Below are 26508 nucleotides of genomic sequence, written 5' to 3' on the forward strand. Positions count from 1 at the left end.
TCATAAAATATGTGGACAAACAGAAGCAAATCCTGACCCTCACTACACAATTAAACCTAAAGATGACAAACACAATTTACTTAATTTAATATTTCTTTCTAAGTTTCTCAATAAGAAACTTTTGGCCTAGGGGCGCCGTGAAAAAAATTCTGATACTTTAGGGCGCCGTGATTCAAAAAAGTTTGGGAACCACTGCCCTACTCTATGCATCGTAGCAAACCTGGAAGAATTGTGGTTGTGCAGCATGCAACAAGAACTTTCATTCATTTGTAATGTTTCACTGATAAACGTGACGCGAAGCAAAGCTCCATCCACAGAACTGACAAATCCTTCCTTCAACAACAACCGTAGGGGGAATTCAGAGTCAAATCAACGCAGCGTGCTGCAACAATCACCGCAAAGTCTGGCTGCGCACATCAGTATCATTGTAGGCAATCCCTGCTCCTTTTCCTGCGCACCTCTATGGGGTGTGAGCATAAATGAGAAAAGACATTGGTCGCATAGCGAGCGACATCACCCGACCGCTCCCAAGGCCCTCGGCGCACTTCGCACTGAATTCAGTTCCCCCATAGGCTAGCCTGGGGCGGCTATTGCCTGATGTCATCCCGGAATACCATCACTGGTGCATTTATTAACAAAAAAGATGAGCAGAAGACAAATGATATCTTGCAGATGCAGTACTGCTATTCTTCTGTAAGTCAGGACAGGGGTCTATTCACGAAGCGGTGAAAAGTGTGGAGAAGTGAGCCAGTGGCAAAGTTGCCACCAATCAGCATTGAAGTAACATATATAATTTGCATACTATACAACTGTACGGAGCAGCTGATTGGTTGCCATGGGCAACTTCTCCATGGGCTCACTTCTCCACTCTTTTCACTGCTTCATGAATAGACCCCTCAATCCCTTATATTTATAGTGCAGTTTAAAGTCCTAATTCATTCACTAAATCCGCACCTAGTAGAATAAAATTTACAATTCAGTATTTTAAAAAAACAAACACAAATCTCCATCGTACAGAATACAAAGAAACTCCTGGTTATATAAACGCTTATTTACACCTCTGTCTTCCGCCTGTAATCCTAATAAAGGGCTCAGCTATTATTCTTAACTTTGAATGAACAAGAAATATTACCCAATCTACTTGCTGTCAAGCTGGCAAATACACAGCCTGCGTGCTTAATTCCAATCGCTTATTAATACACCGAACGGCTCCCTTATCAAGTGAAATGTGGTATCTCGTGTCGCCCTTATTTGTGTGTATTGGAAGGCAGATAAACAAGACCACGATCTTAATCTGGATTGTCTTGCAGTTGCCTGGCCGCCTTGTCTCCACACTTTCCAGGCACACATCACAGCCACCGTGCAGGGGCTGGGGTGCCTGGGAGCTTACAGCCTGGCCGTGAATGTATTAGCATTCAGCACTGCTGGCAGCTGCTTGTTTGCAAAATCCGTGTATCACAGCACGGATTAAAGGGGAGATGCACCAAGCCGCGGGGAGAGACGGAGTGGAGAAGTTGCACAAATAAGCCAATAAGCGTCATTTCAAAGACTGTGCTAGATCAATGACAGTTATACGCTGATTTGTTGCCTAGGGCAACTGCTTGGCTATATCTCTCTCCAAGGCTTGATACACCTTCCCCTAAGTGACGATCTCTCCAGTGCAGTGTCCACACCTGTCGCCTTACCTCACTCAGCCGAGTGTGTCTGCACTTCGGTAATCCTAGGTCAGCCACTTCCTTGGCTGGTGCTTGTCTTTATGGAGGAAGAAGTCAATACAGAGTAAGTCTGCACCTGCTGCATAGCAACACTGACAGCGAATGAAAGGCTGGAACAGCTGTCAGCAGCGCAACGTTCGGCTACCTGCAAGGCTAGCTGGCTCTGCTTTTTATTAACAAAAAACAAATGAATCACTGTCTTTTTCTGCTTCTCTCCCCTTATCCCACTTTCCGTTCCTTCCCGTGGCTTTGTATGTTGTCATGCTCTGGGGGTAAAAAAGAAAAGATGGGGGGGAAAAATCCGCCTGTCACAGTCTTAGGGAAAGAAAAAAAAGTGACAAACCACGGGAGTTCAAGGCTTTTAATTCATTAGTCCCGGCGAACTTAAAATACAAACAGCATGACTTCACTGGGCAGGAATGTTTTTTGCATGATCCAATCTGTGCCTGTGTCTATTCCAGCGAGCTGGCAGGGATACTGACTGCAGTCAGCAGAACTGTCTGGGGTTGCAATCACCGAGAGATGACATAGATGACTTGGACTGGCTGCAGGACAGGTTATCAAGATAGACCAAGTGTCAACAGAGTTGGTCATTAGGAGAATCCCGCCCCCCCCTATAGATTGGTACAATGACTACAAGGCGGGAAGAGATGTGAGGTCTGTTTGTGGACTAGATATGACTGGTTTAAAGGAGAACTCCATTTAAACCTCTTTCTTTCATATATGTTTCATCAACCTTCTCTGACCGGCAGGACCGTGGGTCTCCCATGCTCGGGACGCTTGCAGTTGCCAATATGAGAGTCAACTTATTTAAAACTATTGGGGGTGCTCACATTACATCCCCCATATGATTAAAAAATGCTTGTGAGCTGCACATATATATGCAGTGCTTGGGCGACCACGGGTCGGCTGCTGTGGTTCTCGATAGACTCCCCCATGTACTGTATCTGAGGATAACAGTCAGTTCTCTGAAGTTCTGCACCCAAACAAATCCTTATATGATAGAAACGGTGGAATGATAAAGCGAGCGGGAGACAATGATAGGGAGGGGTGTAAGTTCCTCAGGGGGCCAAGTTTTTACAAATTGGGACTTGTGTGTAGGGCTGAAATCAGAAATTGTGGGCCCTGATACTGACTACTGACAAAAAACGAGATTTATGGTAAAAACTTACCGTTGTTAAATCTCTTTCTGCGAGATACACTGGGCTCCACAGGGAATAACATCGGGGTGTAGAGTAGGATATTGATCCGAGGCACCAACAGGCTCAAAGCTTTGACTGTTCCCAAGATGCACAGCGCCGCCTCCTCTATAACCCCGCCTCTGTGCACAGGAGCTCAGTTTTTGTCAACCAGTCCAATGCAGTAGCAGGTAAAAGAGACGACAATCGTTAGTAGCCACATACACCACACACTCACGACAGGAGAAAGTGTCAGCGGCTAATGCCACACCAACCCAAAGAAGATAAGTGCGTCAGGGTGGGCGCCCTGTAGATCCCAGTGTACCTCGCAGAAAGTGATTTAACAACGGTAAGTTCTTACCATAAATCTCGTTTTCTGCTGCGGGGTACACTGGGCTCCACAGGGAATAACATTAGGTATCTCCTAAAGCAGTTCCTTATGGGAGGGGACGCACTGTAACGGGCACAAGAACCCGGCGTCCAAAGGAAGCATCCTGGGAGGCGGAAGTATCAAAGGCAAAGAACCTTATGAAGGTGTTCACTGAGGACCACGTAGCTGCCTTGCACAATTGTTCAAGGGTCGCACCACGGCGGGCCCGCCCAAGAAGGTCCCACAAACCGAGTAGAATGGGCCTTAATAGTAGAAGGAGCTGGACGACCAGCCTGTACATAAGCATGTGCAATCACCATTCTAATCCATCTGGCCAAGGTCTGCTTGTGAGCAGGCCAGCCACGTTTGTGAAAACCAAACAGTACAAAGAGACTTCCTAATAGGAGCTATCCTCTTCACATAAATACGGAGAGCCCGTACCACATCCAAAGACCGCTCTTTGGAAGACAATTCAGGAGAGGCAAAGGCCGGAACCACAATCTCCTGATTAAGGTGGAAAGAAGACACCACCTTAGGTAGGTACCCGGGACGTGTTCTAAGAACCACCCGGTCATGGTGAAAAATCAGATATGGGGACCTACAAGACAAGGCACCCAGATCCGACACCCGTCTGGCAGAGGCAATAGCCAGCAGAAACAACACCTTAAGAGAAAGCCACTTAAGGTCTGCCGATTCAAGAGGCTCAAAGGGAGACCCTTGTAACACCTCCAGAACCACCGACAAGTCCCAAGGAGCCACAGGCGGGACGTAAGGAGGTTGAATCTGCAACACACCCTGAGTAAATGTATGAACATCAGGTAAAGTTGCAATTTTTCTCTGGAATTAAACCGACAAGGCAGAAATATGAACCTTGATGGAGCCAGATGAAGGCCCAAGTCCAGGCCCTGTTGTAGAAAAGCCAAAAGTTTGACCGTACTAAACTTGCAAGCATCATGATTGTTAGATGCGCACCAAGCAAAGTAAGAATTCCAGACCCTATGGTAAATCCGAGCAGAAGCCGGTTTCCGGGCCTTCAACATGGTTTGAATGACCGCCTCAGAAAATCCTTTGGCCCTTAAGACGGAAGCTTCAAGAGCCACGCCGTCAAAGCCAATCGGGCTAAATCCTGATATACACAGGGGCCCTGAACGAGGAGATCTGGGTGCTGCGGAAGTAGAAGGGGACGCTCTATCGAGAGACCCTGAAGGTCTGAGAACCAATGCCGTCTTGGCCACGCTGGAGCGATCAGAAGTAGGATTCCTCCTTCTTACTTGAACTTCCTTATTACTCTGGCCAGGAGTGACACCAGAGGGGACACGTATGGCAGCTGAAAGTTCCATGGAATTGCCAGTGCATCCACAAACGCTGCTTGAGGATCCCTTGTCCTTGCTCCGAAGACCGGAACCTTGTGATTGTGTCGAGATGCCATCAGGTCCACATCTGGAAGGCCCCACTTGTCCACGAGGAGTTGAAACACATCTGGATGGAGGCTCCATTCTCCGGCGTGTACGTCCTGATGACTGAGAAAGTCCGCTTCGTAGTTTAGGACCCCAGGAATGAACACTGCCAAGATGGCTGGCAGATGGCGTTCCGCCTACTGAAGAATCCGTGATACTTCCCTCATTGCCATGCGGCTTCGAGTGCCGCCTTGATGATTGATGTACGCCACCGTGGTGGCGTTGTCCGACTACACTTGAACAGGTCTGTTCTATATTAAATGCTGGGCCAAGTTCAATGAGTTGAACACCACCCGCAATTCCAGAATGTTTATTGGGAGGAGAGACTCCTCCTTGGTCCACCGACCCTGACAGGAGTGTTGCTCCAACACCGCGCCCCAACTGCTCAGACTGGCATCCATTGTCAGAAGAACCCATTTGGAGATCCAGAAGGGACGACCCCTGCACAATCGTTGGTCCTGAAGCCACAAGCTCAGTGACAGACGGACCTCCGGAGACACGGAGATCATGTGAGACCTGATCCGGTGAGGCAGGCCATCCCACTTGGCAAGAATCAGCTTCTGCAGAGAGCGGGAATGGAATTGAGCGTATTCCACCATGTTGAAAACCGACACCATGAGACCTAGCATAGCCGAATGTATCGACACTTGTGGACGAGATAGGAAGCATCGAATTCTGTCCTGAATCTACAGAACTTTCTCCTGAGACAAGAACAACCGCTGGTTGTGATTGTCCAACAACGCCCCCAGGTGCACCATGCTCTGAGCAGGGACCAGGGAAGATTTCTTCCAGTTGATGAGCCACCCGTGGGCTTGCAGAAACTGGATAGTCAGATCCAGATGGCGTAGGAGAATTTCTGGGGAATTTGCCAGGATCAACAAGTCGTCCAGGTACGGTAGGATCCTGACCCCTCGACGGCGGAACACAGCCGTCATTACCGCCATGACCTTGGTGAAGACTCGTGGAGCCGCGGTCAAACCAAAAGGTAACGCCCGAAATTGGTAATGGAGGTTGCCAACCGCAAACCTCAGGTACTGCTGATGCGACACTGCAGTGGGAATATGCAGGTAAGCATCCTGTATGTCCAGGGAGACCATATAATCCCCAGGTTCCAAGGCCAGAACAATAGAGCAAAGGGTTTCCATACGAAACTTGGAAACCTTGACAAATTTGTTCAAGGACTTGAGGTTGAGAATGGGCCGGGAGGACCCATTCGGTTTCGAGACTAGGAACAGCAGTGAATAGTACCCCTAGTCTCTCTGAGCTAGAGGCACTTGTACTACCACTCCTGTGTCCAGGAGGGACTGTACCACGAATGAAGAGTTTTTGCCTTCACCTAATCCGAAGGGATGTCTGTCAGGCAAAATCGATGAGGGGGACATTTCTTGAAGGATACGGCATATCCTCGAGTGACGACTTCCCATACCCAGGCATCGGAAGTGGTCTTCAGCCATACCTGGGTAAAACCTAGAAGTCGACCCCCCACCCTGGGCTCCCCCAGGGGGAGGCCCGCCCCATCATGTGGCAGGCTTGTCAGTTTTGGAAGCAGGCTGACGGGCAGCCCAAGCCCATTTGGGTTTGGGCTTAGCAGGTTTGGAAGTGCGACCGTGTTTCGGGTACGCCTGACCTTTTGCTTTCCCTGGAGGACGAAAGGAATGAAAGGAAGTACTCTTAACCTTCGGCACCGAAGGAGCAGTACTAGGCAGACATGCCATTTTAGCAGAAGCTACTGTAAGTCAGCCACTATCTTGTTGAGGTCTTCTCCAAAAAGAATGTTTCCCTTAAAAGGGAGCACCTCCAGGGTTTTCTTGGAGTCCAGATCTACGGACCAGGACCACAACCAAAGAATCCGGCGAGCCAGGATAAATGTAGTAGAAGCCTTGGCCGCCAGAATACCGGCATCAGAAGCTGCCTCCTTCACATAATGAGAAGCTGTGACAATATATACAACAGGCATTGTCTAGCGTGATCAGAAGCATTGGAAGGCAACTCAGCTTCCAACTCACAGAATTCCTGATGGACTGTATATACTCGAGTAGAAGCTGAGTTTTCAGCACATTTTTTGTGCTGAAAAAGCCCCCCCCTCGGCTTATACTCGAGTGATGCTCCAGGACCCAGTGGCGTAACTAGGGGCCCGCAGCCCCTGCAATCGCTTGGGGAAGCGCAGGGCTGCTGGGCACCCCAGCCGCCACTGATCTCTGCTGCCTGGGAAGGAGGGACTCTCTGCTGCCAAGTTTTCCTCAAACATGCCTGCAGCGTCACCTCCACACACTGTGGGATCAGCTCCATCTCTGTTGCCCCCTGTATCTGACATAGCTAAAAGCACAATCTAAGGCAACACAGTACAATATCACTATCAGCAGCAATATGTTAGGATCTCCTGCTCTGTGCTGCCACGTCGCCATGGCAACCGGGAGGCAAGTGTTAGCGAAGTAACCTGAGCGCAGCTGATACTCCGGTCCGGGTTTTTACTGTGTAGTGGTTACAGGCTTTGTGCACGGCAGGGAATCCGGCGCTGGTTTTGTGCTCACAGTCTGTGAGGTCTGAGTGGGGCGTGGACAGCACCTGCTATATAAACCATCCTCTCAGGCTAGGCAAATGCTGCTGAATCTTTGTTTGTTAGTCAGTTCCAGAGAGTTAGCTAGTACTGTGTGACTTTGTATTTACTTGTTGCTTACTGCGAATAGGCCTTGGGATTCGGTACTTCATTCTGCCAATCCGGACCTAGCAGTAAGACTGGAGTCAGTTGTTTGACCTGCTGGGGTTCTTTTGCTATTCTGTGAACCCAGCAGGTTTGCGGCTGTACTCTCAGACCTGCTTGTTTAATCCTCCCTCACTGTGCATGGCGTCCAGGTGTCAGTTTAGTGGCAGTAAGCTGAACCTGTGCCCTGCAAGTGGGGGTTAGGATTGTGGATACTCTCCTTGTGTCTATATTTCTATCTCTGACCAAGGAGTTTATTCCCACACCCGTTGGTAACCCTTTGGGGTTTTTTCTGTTGCTCTTAGCAACATCATTTCAGGTGCTCCACATGTTAAATCACTACACCTCGCTTCATTGTCCGCTCTATTCCATCTGAGCATTCCTGACACTAGGGAGACACCCAATTCCTGAGCCTTTGGGCTTCTCCGTTCACTTTGTGTTTATTAGTTATTCCATCACCTCCTGTGTATGTTATGTTATACTGTCTGTGAGTTTGTTTGCTTCGCTTCCCTCTCTGTTCATACACCGGTATACTCCTGTTAGCACTGGTGTGTGTAACATATTCAGCAGCCCTACTCCTGTTGAAATTTTGTGGGAATATGGAGCATACCCCTCAAAATACTTTGCAACAGGTGGTCGATCAGGTGCAGGTCCTGACTCGACAATTTAATGAGATGTCCATTAAAATGAACACCCCGCAGGCCGCTAGCGGAGCTCCCGCAGCAGCAGCGGCAAGTTCAGGGGTTAAGGAGCCGAAAGTAAATCTCCCGGATCGTTTTTCTGGAGATCGCTCGCAGTTCTTTTGTTTCAAGGAGAGCTGTAAGCTATATTTCAGGCTTAGGCCCCAGTCTTCTGGGTCGGAGATTCAGCGGGTGGGCATGGTAATTTCCTTGCTACAAGGAGACCCACAGGTCTGGGCATATGGGTTACAGCCTGACTGTCCGTCGCTTAAAAGTGTTGATGCTTTTTTTACGGCACTGGGCATTTTGTATGATGACCCTGACAAGATGGCTTCAGCCGAGGCTCAGATTATGGTTCTTAAGCAAGGGCGACGGCCAGCTGAGGTTTATAGTACGGAGTTTCGGAGGTTGGCTCATGATACCCAGTGGAATGACCCAGCCCTGAGAAACCAGTACCGAAGGGACCTTTCTGACCAGATAAAGGACCAACTGGTACAATATCCCTCGCCTGATAGCTTAGATCAGCTCCTGCAGTTATCCATCCGGGTGGATAGACGGCTGAGAGAGCGTAGGCTTGAAAGGGAGACCGCAGTTTCCTTTTTTCCCAAGGGAACCTCAGACTCTGAGGAATATTCCGAGGAGCCTATGCAGATTGGGGCTACCCGCCTCTCCTCGCGTGAGAAGACGCGGAGGAGACAGCAGGGTTTGTGTTTGTACTGTGGGAATAAAGGTCATGTTGTAGTATCATGCCCAGAAAAAACGGAAAACTTCAGGGCCTGAGGGTGATGGGAAATATCCTGTCAGGCCAGAAGTCAGAATTTCCCAAAAAGACTTTTCTCATTCCGGTGACTTTGGAGATCCTCGGTCAAACTGTCAAGACTGAGGCCTTTGTTGACAGTGGGGCCGATGGGGTTTTCATGGACCGTCAATTCGCCCTGGAATACTCTGTTCCCTCAGTACCTTTGGCATCAGAGATTGAGATCTGTGGGTTAAACGGGGAACCATTGTCCCAGGGTAAAATTACCTCCTGCACCAGCCAAATTCCTTTGTTTATTGAAACCACACACTCTGAAAAATTGTCTTTTTATGTGACTGTCTGTTCTTTTGCCCCATTGGTTTTGGGGTTACCCTGGTTAAGGGCCCATAACCCTCAATTTGACTGGGTCTCTGGGGAGATTCTTAGTTGGGGTAGTGATTGTTTCAGGAGTTGCTTGAGCCTTCCAGTCAGGCTCTCGCAGCTAAGTTTGCCAGGATTGCCAGGATGTTATGCAGATTTTGCGGATGTGTTCTCCAAAAAAGTTGCGGAGGTACTACCTCCCCATCGCCCCTATGACTGTGCCATTGATTTGTAGCCGGATGCTAAGCTTCCCAAGAGCAGGTTGTACTCCCTGTCATGTCCTGAGACTCAGGCTACGGCAGAGTACATTCAGGAGAACTTGGCTAAGGGATTTATCAGACCCTCACAGTCCCCAGTTGGGTCGGGGTTCTTCTTCGTGGGTAAAAAGGACGGTTTGTTGCGACCCTGCATCGACTTTAGGGAATTGAACCGTATCACGATTAAAAACTCGTACCCACTGCCTCTCATTTCGGTTTTGTTTGACCAGCTTCGTACTGCCACCATTTTTTCTAAGATTGACCTACGCGGTGCTTACAATCTAATCCGAATAAGAGAGGGGGATGAATGGAAGACTGCCTTTAATACCCACTCAGGGCATTATGAATATTTGGTGATGCCTTTTGGGCTCTCTAATGCCCCGGCAGTCTTCCAGGAATTCATGAACGATGTGCTCAGGGAATATTTGGATAGATTCTTAGTTGTTTATCTAGATGACATCCTAATCTTCTCTCATTCCCTGGAGGAACATCGGAAGCATGTACGCTTAGTCCTCCAGAAACTCAGAGACCACCAGCTTGGGGCGAAGCTGGAGAAGTGCGAGTTTGAAGTCCAGCAAATCGCATTTCTAGGGTATATTATCTCCTCAGAAGGTTTCCAAATGGAGGGTTCTAAGGTACAGGCAGTCCTGGATTGGGTGCAGCCCACTAGTTTGAAGGCGCTTCAGCGTTTTCTGGGCTTTGCAAATTTTTATAGACGATTTATCGCTGGATTTTCATCTATAGTGGCCCCCTTGGTGGCACTCACTAAGAAAGGGGCGGATGTTGCTCACTGGTCTTGTGAGGCCAAAGCGGCCTTTGCCCGTCTCAAAAGGGCATTTGTCTCGGCCAAGGTGCTGCGACACCCAGATCCAGAGCGTCCTTTTGTGGTAGAAGTGGATGCCTCTGAGATAGGTATTGGGGCAGTGCTCTCTCAGATGGGGGTGTCTGATAATCGCCTTCATCCCTGTGCTTACTTTTCCCGTAAATTTTCGTCTGCCGAGATGAATTATGATGTGGGTAACCGGGAATTGTTGGCTATAAAGGATGCACTCGGGGAGTGGAGACACTGGCTTGAGGGGGCTAAGTTTGTGGTCTCAATTCTCACCGACCATAAGAATCTGGCATATTAAGAGTCAGCGAACGGCTCAATGCCAGCCAGGCACGATGGGCTTTGTTTTTTGCTCGCTTTAATTTTTTGATAACATATCGCCCTGGGTCAAAAAACATCAAGGCTGATGCGCTCTCGCGGAGTTTTGCTCCAGTTCAAGAGACCACCGAGGAGCCATTGCCCATTGTGTCCCCATCATGTATTAAAGTGGGCATTACCCAGGACCTCTTGTCATTAGTCCTTAGAGCACAGGAGCAGGCTCCTCCAGACCTTCCGGTAGGTCTCTTGTTTGTGCCTCCTAGGTTAAGACAGCGAGTGTTCCTGGAATTCCATGCCAAGAGTTCGGCAGGGCATCCGGGTATTGCCAGAACTCGGGAGTTGCTGTCTAGGGTGGTGTGGTGGCCCTCGGTGGCTAGGGATGTGGATCAGTGGGTTCGGGCATGTGACGTTTGTGCCCGAAATAAAACTCCTAGAGGGGTTCCTGTCAGCCCATTACATCCACTCTCTATTCCGTCTAAGCCATTGACCCACATTTCCATGGATTTTGTGGTGGACTTGCCCAAATCCTCGGGGATGACAGCCATTTGGGTTGTCGTTGACAGGTTTTCGAAGATGGCGCTTTTCGTTCCACTGGTTGGGTTGCCATCGGCCAGACGCCTATCTGAGTTATTTATGCAGCATGTTGTGCGCCTCCACGGGTTGCCACTTGATGTGGTCTCTGACCGTGGATCCCAGTTTGTGGCCAAATTCTGGAGGGCATTTTGTTCTGATCTCCAGATTTCTGTGAGCTTGTCGTCAGGCTACCATCCACAGTCTAATGGGCAGACTGAGAGGGTGAACCAGTCCTTGGAGCAGTTCCTCAGGTGTTATGTCTCCAAGTGTCATACTGACTGGGTTGCTCATCTGTCCATGGCGGAGTTTGCCTATAACAACGCGGCTCACTCTGCTACAGGGATCTCTCCCTTCCTTTGTGTGTATGGGCATCATCCTAAGGCCAATTCTTTTGACCCCCTGGATTCCACGCCTGGTGGTTCCTCTGTTGTTTCGGTCCTTAGAGGTATTTGGAGGAAAGTGAAGAAAGCCCTTGTGTCTGTGTCATTAGTGACCAAAAGGGTTTTTGATAAGCGGAGAAGACCCTGCAGCTTCAAATTAGGAGACTTCGTCTGGTTGTCCACCAAGAATTTGAAGTTGAGACAGCCATCTCATAAGTTAGGCCCCCGGTTCATCGGCCCTTATAAGATCACCAGGGTTATCAATCCGGTGGCATTTCAGTTAGCTCTGCCCCGTTCATTGGGTATCAATAAAACATTTCATTGTTCCCTTTTAAAACTGGCGGTTAGTAATCCTTCTTCCAGTGGAAGACCATCTCCTCTTCTGATACGGGGTCAGAGGGAGTTTGTGGTTGAAAGGGTTCTTGACTCCAAGATGGTTCGGGGTCGGCTGTCATTTTTGGTGCACTGGAAGGGGTATGGCCCGGAGGAGTGGTCGTGGGTGCGCAGTTGTGATCTTCATGCCCCCAGACTGATACGCTCTTTCTTCTCACAGTTCCCCGATAAACCCGGTGGTAGGGGTTCTTTGACCCCTCGTCAGAAGGGAGGCAAGTGTTAGCGAAGTAACCTGAGCGCAGCTGATACTCCGGTCCGGGTTTTTACTGTGTAGTGGTTACAGGCTCTGTGCACGGCAGGGAATCCGGCGCTGGTTTTGTGCTCACAGTCTGTGAGGTCTGAGTGGGGCGTGGACAGCACCTGCTATATAAACCATCCTCTCAGGCTAGGCAAATGCTGCTGAATCTTTGTTTGTTAGTCAGTTCCAGAGAGTTAGCTAGTACTGTGTGACTTTGTATTTACTTGTTGCTTACTGCGAATAGGCCTTGGGATTCGGTACTTCATTCTGCCAATCTGGACCTAGCAGTAAGACTGGAGTCAGTTGTTTGACCTGCTGGGGTTCTTTTGCTATTCTGTGAACCCAGCAGGTTTGCGGCTGTACTCTCAGACCTGCTTGCTTAATCCTCCCTCACTGTGCAGGTGTCAGTTTAGTGGCAGTAAGCTGAACCTGTGCCCTGCAAGTGGGGGTTAGGATTGTGGATACTCTCCTTGTGTCTATATTTCTATCTCTGACCAAGGAGTTTATTCCCACACCCGTTGGTAACCCTTTGGGGTTTTTTCTGTTGCTCTTAGCAACATCATTTCAGGTGCTCCACATGTTAAATCACTACACCTCGCTTCATTGTCCACTCTATTCCATCTGAGCATTCCTGACACTAGGGAGACACCCAATTCCTGAGCCTTTGGGCTTCTCCGTTCACTTTGTGTTTATTAGTTATTCCATCACCTCCTGTGTATGTTATGTTATACTGTCTGTGAGTTCGTTTGCTTCGCTTCCCTCTCTGTTCATACACCGGTATACTCCTGTTAGCACTGGTGTGTGTAACACAATATACCTGACAAGCACCCCCTGTGCAGCTTATATACTCTGCAAACAGGGGATTCAAGAGGTATATGGTGACTTAAAATCACAAAGAAAAATACACAATGAGTATATCTTGTGAGACACCTATATCAGCTAAAAAACCTGACGCACTGAGCCCTCTCAGGTCATAGAATATAGGGATAGCAATCTGAGTAAGAGACACGAAATGGAGGTCACACGGCAGCTACATGCACACACAAATAGTCACAATGTACAATGCAGAAATTATGACATGCAATAAAACTGCACTGGACTAGCAATACAAAGTAATACTCAGTATAGCTCTATAATTAGTAGATACAGTATATCAATGCACAGTAAAGACTGGCTGTATATCACAGGGTACTTGTACTACATTACCCTGACCAAATGTACTATTTCTTAACTAACACTGTCAATAGACATGTAGAATACTTAAGTGTCTTGTAAAATGCACAGCGCTGACGTGCAGGAGGCTTTACAAAGGAGGATTTGCCCAAACAGTCCCAGGAACAGTGCTGCTCTGTGTAATGGCACCCAAACACTGACCGAGAGTGAGGGAGAGAGATATATGCACTCCAGGGCGGGAACATTACTGTCAATGGTGCCCTGGGGCTGGGGAAGGGGCTACAGGTCTAAGCCTTATCCCCCTGCTGGATCTCACCACTAGTACTATGGGCTGTAATAAAAACTGTTTTTATGAGGTAAAAACCGACCTGTGCCCTTGCCCTGGTGCTTTAGTGTAGTCCCTGCTCTACCACAGTGTCCACACCAGCACGCACGTCCCACCGGCCGCGCCGGACCCCGATTTCAGCGGGATCCGCCTAGGGGACCCACTTACCTCCTCACTGAGTGTGGCCATGCGATCCAGGAGAACTTCGGCGAGTATGTGACTAACGGGGAGCAAATCGGAGCCTCCGCTGTAAGTACACGCCATCCAGGGTGTGGGAGTATACAGCGCCACTGGGGGAGGTGATGGAGCTGCAGCAGGAGATGTCTGACTGACATCTATCACTGCTGTAGCCCTTGAAGTCTTCTATCTTCGCTTAAAAAGCTCTTTTCAGGGCTGCTGTAGCAGCCCACCTGTTGTATGCCTGCTTACTGTATGGCACCAACTACAAAACTGAGCTCCTGTGCACGGAGGCGGGGTTATAGAGGAGGCGGCGCTATGCAACTTGGGAACAGTCAAAGCTTTGAGCCTGTTGGTGCCTCGGATCAAGATCCTACTCTACACCCCGATGTTATTCCCTGTGGAGCCCAGTGTACCCCGCAGCAGAAAATAAGAATTTACTTACCGATAATTCTATTTCTCATAGTCCGTAGTGGATGCTGGGGACTCCGTAAGGACCATGGGGAATAGCGGCTCCGCAGGAGACTGGGCACATCTAAAGAAAGCTTTAGGACTATCTGGTGTGCACTGGCTCCTCCCCCTATGACCCTCCTCCAAGCCTCAGTTAGGATACTGTGCCCGGACGAGCGTACACAATAAGGAAGGATTTTGAATCCCGGGTAAGACTCATACCAGCCACACCAATCACACCGTATAACCTGTGATCTGAACCCAGTTAACAGCATGATAACAGAGGAGCCTCTGAAAGATGGCTCACAACAATAATAACCCGATTTTTGTAACAATAACTATGTACAAGTATTGCAGACAATCCGCACTTGGGATGGGCGCCCAGCATCCACTACGGACTATGAGAAATAGAATTATCGGTAAGTAAATTCTTATTTTCTCTAACGTCCTAAGTGGATGCTGGGGACTCCGTAAGGACCATGGGGATTATACCAAAGCTCCCAAACGGGCGGGAGAGTGCGGATGACTCTGCAGCACCAAATGAGAGAACTCCAGGTCCTCCTCAGCCAGGATATCAATTTTGTAGAATTTTACAAACGTATTTGCTCCTGACCAAGTAGCTGCTCGGCAAAGTTGTAAAGCCGAGACCCCTCGGGCAGCCGCCCAAGATGAGCCCACCTTCCTTGTGGAGTGGGCATTTACAGATTTTTGGCTGTGGCAGGCCTGCCACAGAATGTGCAAGCTGAATTGTACTACAAATCCAACGAGCAATAGTCTGCTTAGAAGCAGGAGCACCCAGCTTGTTGGGTGCATACAGGATAAACAGCGAGTCAGATTTCCTGACTCCAGCCGTCCTGGAAACATATATTTTCAGGGCACTGACAACGTCTAGCAACTTGGAGGCCTCCAAGTCCCTAGTAGCCGCAGGCACCACAAATAGGTTGGTTCAGGTGAAACGCTGAAACCACCTTGGGGAGAAACTGAGGACGAGTCCTCAATTCCGCCCTGTCCGAATGGAAAATCAGATAAGGGCTTTTTCAGGATAAAGCCGCCAATTCTGACACGCGCCTGGCCCAGGCCAGGGCCAACAGCATGACCACTTTTCATGTGAGATATTTTAACTCCACAGATTTAAGTGGTTCAAACCAATGTGACTTTTGGAACCCAAAACTACATTGAGATCCCAAAGTGCCACTGGAGGCACAAAAGGAGGCTGTATATGCAGTACCCCTTTTACAAACGTCTGAACTTCAGGGACTGAAGCTAGTTCTTTTTGGAAGAAAATTGACAGGGCCGAAATTTGAACCTTAATGGACCCCAATTTCAGGCCCATAGACACTCCTGTTTGCAGGAAATGTAGGAATCGACCCAGTTGAATTTCCTCCGTCGGGCCTTACTGGCCTCGCACCACGCAACATATTTTCGCCAATTGCGGTGATAATGTTTTTGCGGTTACATCCTTCCTGGCTTTGATCAGGATAGGGATGACTTCATCCGGAATGCCTTTTTTCCTTCAGGATCCGGCGTTCAACCGCCATGCCGTCAAACGCAGCCGCGGTAAGTCTTGGAACAGACAGGGTCCTTGCTGGAGCAGGTCCCTTCTTAGAGGTAGAGGCCACGGATCCTCCGTGAGCATCTCTTGAAGTTCCGGTTACCAAGTCCTTCTTGGCCAATCCGGAACCACGAATATAGTGCTTACTCCTCTCCATCTTATCAATCTCAGTACCTTGGGTATGAGAGGCAGAGGAGGGAACACATACCCTGACTGGTACACCCACGGTGTTACCAGAGCGTCTACAGCTTATTGCCTGAGGGTCCCTGGACCTGGCGCAATACCTGTCGAGTTTTTAATCATGTGGAAGACTTCTGGGTGAAGTCCCCACTCTCCCGGGTGGAGGTCGTGCTGAGGAAGTCTGCTTCCCAGTTGTCCACTCCCGGAATGAATACTGCTGACAGTGCTATCACATGATTTTCCACCCAGTGAAAAATCCTTGCAGCTTCTGTCATTGCCCTCCTGCTTCTTGTGCCACCCTGTCTGTTTACGTGGGTGACTGCCGTGATGTTGTCCGACTGGATCAACACCGGCTGACCTTGAAGCAGAGGTCTTGCTAAGCTTAGAGCATTGTAAATGTCCCTTAGCTTCAGGATATTTATGTGAAGTGATGTCTCCAGGCTTGACCATAAGCCCTGGATATTCCTTCCCTGTGTGACTGCTCCCCATCCTCGCAGGCTGGCATCCGTGGTCACCAGGACCCAGTCCTGAATGCCTAATCTGCGGCCCTCTAGAAGATGAGCACTCTGCAACCACCACAGGAGGGACACCCTTGTCCTTGGTGACAGGGTTATCCGCTGATGCATCTGAAGATGCGACCCGGACCATTTGTCCAGCAGGTCCCACTAGAAAGTTCTTGCGTGGAATCTGCCGAATGGGATTGCTTCGTAGGAAGCCACCATTTTACCCAGAACCCTTGTGCATTGATGCACTGAGACTTGGCTCGGTTTTAGGAGGTTCCTGACTAGCTCGGATAACTCCCTGGCTTTCTCCTCCGGGAGAAACACCTTTTTCTGGACTGTGTCCAGGATCATCCCTAGGAACAGAAGACACGTCGTCGGAACCAGGTGCGATTTTGGAATATTGAGAATCCAATCGTGCTGCCGCAACACTACCTGAGATAGTGCTACACCGACCTCCAACTGTTCACTGGATCTTACCCTTATCAGGGAATTGTCCAAGTAAGGGATAACTAAAATTCACTTCCTTCGAAGGAATATCATCATTTCGGCCATTACCTTGGTAAAGACCCGGGGTGCCGTGGACCATCCATACGGCAGCGTCTGAACTGATAGTGACAGTTCTGTACCATAAACCTGAGGTACCCTTGGTGAGAAGGGTAAATTTTGACATGAAGGTAAGCATCCTTGATGTCCCGAGACATCATGTAGTCCCCTTCTTCCAGGTTCGCAATCACTGCTCTGAGTGACTCAATCTTGAATTTGAACCTCTGTATGTAAGTGTTCAAAGATTTTAGATTTAGAATCGGTCTCACCGAGCCGTCCGGCTTCGGTACCACAACAGTGTGGAATAATACCCCGTTCCCTGTTGCAGGAGGGGTATCTTGATTATCACCTGCTGGGAATACAGCTTGTGAATGGCTTCCAAAACTGTCTCCCTCTCAGAAGGAGACATCGGTAAAGCCGACTTTAGGAAACGGCGAGGGGGAGACGTCTCGAATTCTAATTTGTACCCCTGAGATATCACCTGAAGGATCCAGGGGTCTACTTGCGAGTGAGCCCACTGCGCGCTGAAATTCATTGAGACGGGCCCCCCACCGTGCCTGATTCTGCTTGTAAAGCCCCAGCGTATACTGAGGGCTTGGCAGAGGCGGGAGAGGGTTTCTGTTCCTGGGAACTGGCTGATTTCTGCAGCCTTTTTCCTCTCCCTCTGTCACGGGGCAGAAATGTGAAAGAACGACCCCAAATAACTCCTCCCCTTAATAAAGCAATACTTCCAAATGCCGTTTGGAATACGCATCACCTGACCACTGACGTGTCCATAACCCTCTACTGGTAGAAATGGACAACGCGCTTAGACTTGATGCCAGTCGGCAAATATTCCGCTGTGCATCACGCATATATAGAAATGCATCTTTTAAATGCTCTATAGGCAAAAATATACTGTCCCTATCTAGGGTGTCAATATTTTCAGTCAGGGAATCCGACCACGCCAACCCAGCACTGCACATCCAGGCTGAGGCGATTGCTGGTCGCAGTATAACACCAGTATGTGTGTAAATACCTTTTAGGATACCCTCCTGCTTTCTATCAGCAGGATCCTTAAGGGCGGCCATCTCAGGCGAAGGTAGAGCCCTTACAAGCGTGTGAGCGCTTTATCCACCCTAGGGGGTGTTTCCCAACGCACCCTAACCTCTGGCGGGAAAGGGTATAATGCCAATAACATTTTAGAAATTATCAGTTGTTATCGGGGGAAACCCACGCATCATCACACACCTCATTTAATTTCTCAGATTCAGGAAAACTACAGGTAGTTTTTCCTCACCGAACATAATACCCCTTTTTTGGTGGTACTCGTATTATCAGAAATGTGTAAAACATTTTTCATTGCCTCAATCATGTAACGTGTGGCCCTACTGGAAGTCACATTCGTCTCTTCACCGTCGACACTGGAGTCAGTATCCGTGTCGGCGTCTATATCTGCCATCTGAGGTAACGGGCGCTTTAGAGCCCCTGACGGCCTATGAGACGTCTGGACAGGCACAAGCTGAGTAGCCGGCTGTCTCATGTCAACCACTGTCTTTTATACAGAGCTGACACTGTCACGTAATTCCTTCCAACAGTTCATCCACTCAGGTGTCGACCCCCTAGGGGGTGACATCACTATTACAGGCAATCTGCTCCGTCTCCACATCATTTTTCTCCTCATACATGTCGACACAAAAGTACCGACATACAGCACACACACAGGGAATGCTCTGATAGAGGACAGGACCCCACTAGCCCTTTGGGGAGACAGAGGGAGAGTTTGCCAGCACACACCAGAGCGCTATATATATACAGGGATAACCTTATATAAGTGTTTTTCCCCTTATAGCTGCTGTATAGTTAATACTGCGCCTAATTAGTGCCCCCCTCTCTTTTTTAACCCTTTCTGTAGTGTAGTGACTGCAGGGGAGAGCCAGGGGAGCTTCCCTCCAACGGAGCTGTGAGGGAAAATGGCGCCAGTGTGCTGAGGAGATAGGCTCCGCCCCTTTTTCGCGGACTTTTCTCCTGCTTTTTTATGGATTCTGGCAGGGGTTAAAATTCATCCATATAGCCCTGGGGGCTATATGTGATGTATTTTCGCCAGCCAAGGTGTTTTTATTGCGTCTCAGGGCGCCCCCCCCCAGCGCCCTGCACCCTCAGTGACCGAAGTGTGAAGTGTGCTGAGAGCAATGGCGCACAGCTGCAGTGCTGTGCGCTACCTTGTTGAAGACAGGAAGTCTTCTGCCGCCGATTTTCCGGACCTCTTCTGCCTTCTGGCTCTGTAAGGGGGCCGGCGGCGCGGCTCTGGGACCCATCCAAGCTGGGCCTGTGATCGTCCCTCTGGAGCTAATGTCCAGTAGCCTAAGAAGCCCAATCCACTCTGCACGCAGGTGAGTTCGCTTCTTCTCCCCTTAGTCCCTCGATGCAGTGAGCCTGTTGCCAGCAGGTCTCACTAAAAATAAAAAACCTAAACTAAAACTTTCACTAAGAAGCTCAGGAGAGCCCCTAGTGTGCACCCTTCTCGTTCGGGCACAGAGCTCTAACTGAGGCTTGGAGGAGGGTCATAGGGGGAGGAGCCAGTGCACACCAGATAGTCCTAAAGCTTTCTTTAGATGTGCCCAGTCTCCTGCGGAGCCGCTATTCCCCATGGTCCTTACGGAGTCCCCAGCATCCACTTAGGACGTAGATTCTCATAGTTCGTAGAGGATACTGAGAATCCATTTAGTACCATGGGGTATAGACGGGTAAACTAGGAGCCTTGGGCACTTTAAGAATTTGATAGTGTGCGCTGCCTCCTCCATCTATGCCCCTCCTACCAGACTCAGTCTAGGAAACTGTGCCCGAGGAGACGGACATACTTTGAGAGAAGGATAGATAATACAAGTGGTGAGATTACGAACCAGCACACACAGAACAATAGGAAAAGCCATGCTAACCAAACATGAAACATGAACAGCAACGGATGAACAAACCAGAATACTTAACCAAGTAAGAGTGCAGGAAAAACGAAGCACCGGGCGGGCACCCAGTATCCTCTACGGACTATGGGAAAAGGATTTACCGATAGGTAATTAAAATCCTATTTTCTCTTACGTCCTAGAGGATACTGGGAATCCATTTAGTACCATGGGGAAGTATCAAAGCTCCCAAACTGGGTGGGAGAGTGCTGAGGTTCCTACAGAACTGATTGACCAAACTGAAGGTCCTCAGAGGCCAAAGTATCGAACTTGTAGAACTTTGCAAACGAGTTCGAACCTGACCAAGTAGCTGCTTAGCAGAGCTGTAAAGCGGAGACACCCCGGGCAGCCGACAAGACAAACCCACTGACCTAGTAGAATGGGCCTGTACAGATTGTGGAACCGGCAATCCTGCTGTGGAATAAGCATGCTGGATCGTGAGCTTGATCCAGCGTGCAATAGACTGCTTTGAAGCAGGACACCCAATTTTATTGGGATCATAGAGAATGAACAGCGAGTCGGATTTTCTGTGACGAGCTGTTCTCTTTACATACACCTTCAAAGCCCTCACAACATCCAAAGACTTTGAAATACCAGAGGTGTCCGTCACAGCCGGAACCACAATAGGTTGGTTGATGTGAAAAGCGGACACCACCGTAGGAAGAAATTGCTGACGAGTTCTGAGTTTAGCTCTGTCCTCATGGAAAATTAAGTAGGGACTCTTGTGAGAAAACGCCCCTAGTTCCGACACACGTCATGCTGAGGCCAAGGCCAATAGTGTGATGGTCTTCCACGTAAGGTACTTTACGTCAGCCTCCTGTAACGGTTCAAACCATTCCGATTGGAGGAACTGAAGCACCAAATTGAGATCCCAAGGTGCCGTGGGAGGCACAAAGGGAGGCTGGATGTGCAGAACACCTTTCAAGAATGTCTGGACCTCAGGGAGAGAAGCCAATTGTTTCTGAAAGAAAATAGACAAACCCGAAATCTGGACTTTAATGGAACCTAGGTGTAGGCCCACATCCACTCCCGACTGCAGAAAAAGCAGGAGACATCCCAGATGAAATTCCACCACAGAATATTGTCTGCTCTCACACCAAGAGACATACTTCTTCCATATACGGTGGTAATGTTTAGATGTTACCCCTTTCCTGACTTGGATCATAGTCGGGATTACCTTGTCAGGAATCCCTCTCCTGGCTAGGATCAGCTGTTCAACCTTCATGCCGTTAAACGTAGCCGCAGTAAGTCATGATAGACGAATTGGCCCTGTTGCAGAAGATCCTCGCGAAGAGGCAGAGGCCACGGATCTTCGAGGAGCATCTCCAGAAGGTCCGCGTACCAGGTCCTTCTTGGCCAGTCTGGAGCAATGAGTATTGCTTGAACCTTTTCCCTTCTTATTCTTTTTAGAATTCTTGGGATCAGAAGAAGTGGAGGAAACACGTACACCATCTGGTAGACCCACAGAGTTGTCAGAGCATCTATCGCCACCGCTTGTGGGTCTCTCGACCTGGCACAATACCGCTTGAGCTTCTTGTTGAGACGAGAGGCCATCATATCGATTTGTGGATATCCCCACCGACATGTCAAGTGTTACGTTCACTGTACTTGGTACACAAGAGACAGGGTGGATAAACTCCGAGTACAGGAACGTGATGCTGCAGTTTGAGCTGAGTTCAGCATCAACCCCTATGGAAACCTGACTCCATTGTCTCCCCCTAGTGGTCGGGCTACGCCTGCGAGACTATGGTTTCTTGGGCCCATGGCAGCCGCGTTTGACAGGCGGATTAGGTCTGCCCGACTCCGATGCTCCCCGGTCTTAGTAGGTGACAAGGCGTAAACCGAGACAGAGAGAGAACAAGGGGAACCCCTAACTAAGACAGAAACACAAAGAAAGGGGAAACTACTGAACACTACAACTAAAGTATGTGCAGCGCAGCCGCCAAGAAAAACCGTAACAAAAGCTACGCTGCCCAAACGACAAACACGACACCGTCGTATTTCAGCGAGGACAACAATGGAGGAAACCTCAGCAGAATACACCAAAGCAAGAACGTGGGAATAATACGGCCAAGGCCGTAAGGTGCGGCAGAGCTGCTACTCATGACACCAGTAAAGGTGCACGCAGATGAACAAGAACCCCAAGGCTGCAGATACTAGGTCACAGGACTGGAAAGCTGGACAGTTTCCAAAGAACAGGCTCCGGACACCAGGATTCTGGACTCAGGATCGGAACACTCCAGGGGCAGGAAGCAGCTCCACAAGAAGCTATCACTGGCCCCACAGACCAATCAGGCAGTTCAGCCCCCGGGTCTTGATTGCGCCAGCTGCCCCTGGGCGCGCGGCGCACAGCGTCTCGGCTGCTTAGCAACCGCCGGGACCGCTGTGCAGGGCGGCCGCCTGGCATTCCTAGTTGCCATGCATACAGCTGGGGAGCCAGAGGCGGACGTGACGTGCCGGCCTCGTTGCCTAGCAACAGCCGGGAGCCGGCACATCCCACCACTGACAGAACCCCCCTTGAGAAGGGGTCAAGAGACCCTACTCCCGGGTTTATGAGGAAATTCCTGAAAAAATGCTTCCTTTAACTTGGGGGCATGCAAATCCTTGTCCCGGACCCAAGATATTTCCTCTGGGCCATACCCCTTCCAATGGACCAGAAAGCAGAGCTGACCCCGGGAAAACTTGGAATCCAAAACCTTCTCTACTAGGAACTCCTGTTGGCCCTGAACATCCACAGGAAGTCTACCCCGGATAATTTTCAGAGGAAATTTCCTGGAAAGAACACATGGTTTGAACAGAGAACAATGAAAGGTATTTGAAATTTTAAGTGACTTCGGCAACTGCAGCCGAAAAGCAACCGGATTGACCTTGATAATAAGAAATGGCCTGATGAATCTAGGTCTCAATTTAGCCGAAGGTTTTCGGAGTTTAATGTTACGGGTTGACAACCACACCTTATCTCCCACCTTAAAGGTGCAGGGACGTCAGAACCTATCTGAAAAAAATTCTCCCGGAAGGCAGCTTTCTTAAGAGCAAGGTGTACCTTCTTCCAAATAGCTCTGAGGCGGGAAGTTAAAACAAAGGAAGAAGATGGACAATTAGGAGTAAAGGAACTGGCTCTAGGATGAAAGCCCTGGACCAAAAAGGAGACACTTTGGTGGATGAATGACAGGCGTTATTGTAAGCAAACTCGGCCAGGGAAAGATAATCTGACCAATCATTCTGAAGCTTGGCAGTGTAAAGACGCAGGTATTGCTTCAGCGATTGATTGACACGCTCCATCTGCCCGTTGAACTGTGGATGTGTCAAAGTCAGAAAAATGTCTCAATGCACGTTGCCATATTTGCACCGCACACTGGTCCGCGCTGCGCGTGCGTGCGCTCTCCCGTGGATGCGCATACCCGCAATAACGTGCACTCGCAGGCGCGGTATGCGTATTTACGGTAGAGTTTATGTAGTCGTAGCGTGCGACTCATTCGTTACAAATGTTCACAATTAATGTAGTTTATAGATCATGGTCCCTTTGATAGATTCTGAAAGTTTGGTTAAAATACAATGTCCCAGAGCTGAGGAATCCCTCTTTATATCGTACGAAGGGTCTAACAGGAATCATACAGCAGTGTTTGGTACCCATCGGAAGAGTATTTAATTAGCAATATTCCGGTGTTGGTTTGGAGCGTATTAATCGCTCGTGCGAATAGTTATGGACATAAGAAGTTTATGTCCATTTCTATTAATTACACATACTCAGGTATGCGGCGGGAAACCCAGTTTCCCACCCACCTGAGCTGTTGGAAATCGTCACAGCCCACCTGTATGAATCACCCTATGACCTTTTGTTATGATACAGGGCCGAATTCCTTCGGCCAATGGACAATGGGATTGTAGGACCAGGAGATTGCATTGTGTGTGGGGCATAAATAGGCAGGCCGACCACATCCAGCTCTCACTCTCTCATCAACGGTTATCTGCTGATAGCCGGGAGCTGGATATCGAGGCGCAGGCGATCATACCCTTTGTGCGTAAGTTTCTCTCCGTTATCATTGTCTTTCTGTGAGCCAATTTCTCTCATCTCATCTCTCTCTCTCTCTCTCTCTCTCTCTCTCTGTTCTGTTCTCTCATATCTCCCCTAGACTAGGCTAGTATTGTATTGTATTAGATAGTATTGTATTGTATTTCATTTAGGTCAGAGTAGTATTGTCCTTTTGTATTTATTGTTTAGTTCTGTGGTTAGGAAGTCTCTGTTATATTGTAGTGTATCATTTGTACTGTTATCCCCTTTTACAAGTATATTAGATATAATACAGTTAATAGGCCTTGGAACCTAAACCAGTATCTGTGTATTTTCTATAGTGTTAAGTGTTCACTTGAGCGTCGGTGACGCTCAAGCAGCTTTGTAGTTAGTCAGGTTACACAAGGTTGCACTTACACCCTGTACTCACATTAAGGTATTCAGTGTATTTCATTGGTATAAGGTTTTAACATAAAGGTATAGTGTTGTGAGCGTCTGCATCGCTGGTGACCTCCTCGTGGTCTCGAGCGTAAGCTACGCCATAGCGAATCATTACCCTAGACATAACCAATAACGTGTCCTGTGATCGCTGGGCCGTGAGCGAACGTGACGCTTGAGCGTCTCGCCTACGGCTGAGCGATCGTTACGCAACTAGCGTACCATTACGGTACTTCTTGAGTAAACAGCGTACAGTGTTCTTAGCTTCATAAAGGGTTGTTTATACGACAAAGGAATTTAGCATTGTCAATTGCGGGCTCGTCCTATACTTCTCACATCTGCACTAGGTAGATCAGCAGACATTATCCCCCAGCAAAGGGTGGGAGATTGTCTCATAGTGCTGGCGGGATAAGCGTCTGCTTCGCTTAGATAAAGAGTGCTGAAGGAACCCGGTAACCGGAAGTAAGAACAAAACGCTTGTGTCCTTTTAAAACTGTTTATTTTTTTTCTTTTGTCTTGCGTACGCACGCATATATCTGCATTTCTGTTTCATTTTCGTATATCACTATTCCTGTTTGCCAATTTTATAGTTGATAGAAAGTGCTAAAAAGAGATTTGCTGTTATTTCATAGTAGAGGTAATAGTTAAAGTATAGAACAAACACACGGTTTGTCTGAGATACAAGGCAGTCAGTGTGGATTGCGGTAGATGATCAGGGATCATTTACATTGATAAAAATATATTGTGTTACGGTGGATCCTTTGCATTGCGTACACGTGTCGCTAACAAAGACTAGCGTACGCAATCCAAAAGGCAGACGCACGCAGCGTACATTACGCAACGTAGCGTCCGGTTACGCTCACGTAGCTCAAGTCACGAAAAAGTTGAATTAGCGCAAAGCGATAATTAGCGCAAGGCGATAAGTAACGCACAGCGGTAGATAACGCGACGCGGTAAATAACGCAAATCTATTTTTGGAAAATCGGAAATTTAGTTTAACAGATCCTGCTCCTAATTGGTAACACTGTTGGGCTAAAGACAAATTTCTGCGCAGAAATAGATATAGAAACAAAAGTGTACATGTGTTGAGTGAGTGTGTTTTGTATACAAAAGTTTATATAACTTTAAGGTGGAACCAAAAGGAAAGCCGGGTACTCGTCAAGGGACATACGTGTAAGTGACATATACGGTGGCTAGGGAGGCATCCCTGGTTAAATAATATTTGAGCACTAGAGTATAGCGGACCATAAGGTAACAAGACCAGGAGGTCATAACAGACCAGGAGGTCATAAGGTAACAAAGAGGTCCGCTATAAAAGTCCAGTGGCACAACGCCTGGGGTGTTGGTGCAGAACCCATATAGGCCATACAAGCTCTGGCTGAAGGAATCGCAGCCGGAAACATAGATTCCATTGATCTTTCAGTACATGACAAGTAGTGCTCGTATACTGAACGATTGGACCGCACGTTATTGTGTGCAGTAGTTAGTAATCTGACCTAATACCATTAGAGTAAAGTGGTCACAAACGCTATCTGTACATTCTGACGTGATTTGTGTAATTTTTTATTTTTGGAAGGGAAGTTCGCTGGTCACTCGGGAACTATCCAACAACCGATACTTACTGGGGACTGGTAGGTCCAGCACGCCCCAGTAAATAAAGGTTCACAGGGGCCCTAGGTTGGGTACAGCAGCTCTGGCTACAGTGATTGCAGCACAGGCCAACGTGGGCGAGAAGTAAGTGGGGTACTTGATAAACCACCACCGCCGGCCTGCCCAAGGACATCTTGGTTTGTTTGTAAGGGTTCGCTGAAAGCCTTGATATTCAAGGAGGAATAGGCAACGCCTGCAGATTATGGGGGCCATTTGTTCAGGTAGGGGGCGATCAACCTCGGTTCGGGTTGATTCAGAGAACCGATCCATCGGGTCGGCACGATATGTGATGTGTAAGAAATATGGAAATCACGCTGAAGTTTTATGTGATGAATGGGAGAGAATGACTGTACAAGACAG

At 48.6% G+C, this 26508-nt stretch overlaps 1 protein-coding gene across 2 annotated transcripts in view; it reads right to left on the reverse strand.

Annotated features, from left to right (window-relative positions):
* The window catches only part of MAP3K7CL (MAP3K7 C-terminal like), a 177693-nt gene that overhangs the window by 113176 nt on the left and 38009 nt on the right, over nucleotides 1–26508 (reverse strand). Inside the window, exon 1 of one of the 2 annotated variants that reach the window (XM_063956433.1) lies at nucleotides 1686–2201. The exons of the other annotated variant lie outside the window; for it this stretch is intronic. The gene's annotated coding sequence lies outside the window, so the exon portion shown is untranslated. Of the gene's footprint in view, nucleotides 1–1685; nucleotides 2202–26508 lie in introns of those variants that run through there. 2 annotated transcript variants of the gene reach the window in all.

The sequence above is a fragment of the Pseudophryne corroboree genome, chromosome 2 (assembly GCF_028390025.1).
Source record: "Pseudophryne corroboree isolate aPseCor3 chromosome 2, aPseCor3.hap2, whole genome shotgun sequence".
Classification (NCBI taxonomy): Eukaryota; Metazoa; Chordata; class Amphibia; order Anura; family Myobatrachidae; genus Pseudophryne; species Pseudophryne corroboree.